The sequence below is a fragment of the Cynocephalus volans genome, chromosome 8 (assembly GCF_027409185.1).
Source record: "Cynocephalus volans isolate mCynVol1 chromosome 8, mCynVol1.pri, whole genome shotgun sequence".
NCBI classification, from domain to species: Eukaryota; Metazoa; Chordata; class Mammalia; order Dermoptera; family Cynocephalidae; genus Cynocephalus; species Cynocephalus volans.
This window is the reverse complement of record NC_084467.1, coordinates 55,011,346-55,013,781: the sequence shown is the minus strand read 5'-3', so window position 1 is coordinate 55,013,781 and position 2,436 is coordinate 55,011,346.

Below are 2,436 nucleotides of genomic sequence, written 5' to 3'. Positions count from 1 at the left end.
CCAGGAGGTACTTTGGCTGGTCATGCCTGGGCTCACTCATGCAGCTGCACGAGCTAGCAGATTAGCTGGTGCCACAATCAAAGGTGGCCTCAGTTACATGTCTGGTGGTTGGCAGTCAGTTAGAGGGCAAACTGGGGAGCTGTGGCTCTCCTCCACATGGCTGCTCCAGAAGGCTAGCTCAAGATTATTCACAGGGTGGTCTCAGATTTTCAAGTGCGGAGAGGGGAATCCTCAAGGCCTCTTGAGACCTAAGCTTGTAAATTGCACAAGATCACTTCCACATATTCTACTGACCAAAGCAAGTCATGGCAACAGCCCAAATTCAAGGGGTGGGGAAATATAGTTCAACTTTTGATGGGCAGAAGCTGTAAAGGATTTGTAGTTATCTACAACCTACCACAGATGAATACTGTCATTATCCCCAACTTTAAAGATTAAAAAAAAAAAAAGAGGCTTGAAGAGATTAAGGAATTTTCCTAGGGTTGCATAATCAGGAAGTGGCAAAGCCAGAATTCAAACCCAGGCCTGTCTTCGTGTAGAACCCATGCTGAAATGGTATGTAGTATCTGTATGATGCAGAAGACAGTGTGACTGACAAGGCGATGATTGTTTCATGTAATCCAGAAAGATAATAAACTACTGTTGATAGGTTTTGAGTAGAAAAGTGAAAAAATATTTATGCTTTAGGAAGATTCTCTGGAAAGAGACAGACTAGTGAAGGAAAGGTCAGAGGGAGTGATGCCAGCACATACAATGTATTCACCTAATTGCCAAAATGAGAAGAAAATGTATATCACATCTAGAGTGGCTGCTACTAGAATACTAAAGATGAGAATCAATGTGTCTCCTCTTGGAAAAGAGGAAATGATTCTGAGAGACATTGTGGAGTTAGAATTCATAAAATTTTGCAATCAATTGGGCATGATGGAAGAAGAGTGGACAGGAAAATATGTCTCCACAGTTACAATCCTAAATGTCAGAGAAAAAGTGATGCTGTTAACAGATTTAAAGAAGTGAAAAGAAAGAGTTGGTTTGGGGGTTAATGAAGACTCTGGTTTGGGACTTGTTCAGTTTAAAGTGTCAGGAGAATAGCCACATGGACGTGCTTAGCAGGCAACTGGTAAGGGAGGATTAGAGCTAGGGAGAGAGACTAGTTCTGCAGGACTAGTCATCTGCAAAGAAGTGAGATTAGGAGCTGTCGGAGTAGATAACTTTGCCATAGGTAGAGATGGTTAAAGGAAAAGACAACCTGGGTAAAAGATTTCAGTGTCACCCATTTTCTTAGGCTGTCCAGAGAAAACAAGGCCAGATATACAGAGAGAAGAACAGTCAAAGAAGTAGAAGGAGGACAAAGGTCAAGGAAAGAGAAAATTTCAAAATGTCAAAGAAAGAGAATTTTAAGATGAAAAAGGTGATTTGCATTTAAATGATCAAAGTTGGGGGAGTGGTGGGTTAGAGAAGTGATTGGCAATTAGATCTAAGGCAGAAATTCTTTGTAATTTTGGGGGTTGGGGATCCTTTTGAGAATCTAATGACATCTATGTACCCTTTTCCCAGGGAAATACACATCCATAAAATACTTCACACACAATTTCAGGAGGTTAATAAAGCCACATACAATTTGGGGAGGTTCATAAAGTCAATGGGCTACAGTGAGCAAGAAATAGACTGCAGATTTTGAACACCTGATTTAAGGGTAAATAGTCTTATTCACATCAGAGGGAGCAGATTACTAATTGATTGATTTGTGGATATGCTGGAGCTAAACACAGTGCTAACTCCTCCTATGCATATACATTCCCAAGTCTGAAAAGGGTACAAGTGAGGTGGAGGAAGGGAGGGAGAGGACACAGACACAGAGAGAGATGGAGAATTATTGGTCAAATTAAAATAAGAGTAATAGTGATAACAATTATAATTTATTAACGTTCTACTATGTATCAGGTATTTTATATGTAATATTTCCTTTAATATCCACAAGATAGCTCTAATGTGGGAATTATCACTCCTGATGAGAAAACTGAGAGCCAGAACAGTTGACAGCAAACTGAACAGGGTCATTGACTGCAATGGGATTCAGTGTAACTCCAAACCCATGCTTTTCCAAATATACCATACCCATGAACACAGGTTAAACAAACAAAACTCTCAGCCAAAATGTTAGCAAAAGAAAATAATTTGTTTTAGGCATTATTTAATATAACCATATAGTGAAAAATAAGGTTAGAATACTGGAGGAAAAATGAGCCAAGGGAATGTGAACTGGAAATGTAAGAATCATGTAAGAACCTCAAAGTATGCTGAGAAGTCACCCAGTAAACCTTACCCTTTATTATTCATGAAAACTTTTTAAAAATTTGGTTTGGAAAATTTATTAGAGAGGCTATGCACTTGCTATGACAAACAACTCTCAAGTGCAGTGGCTTAACAAAGGTT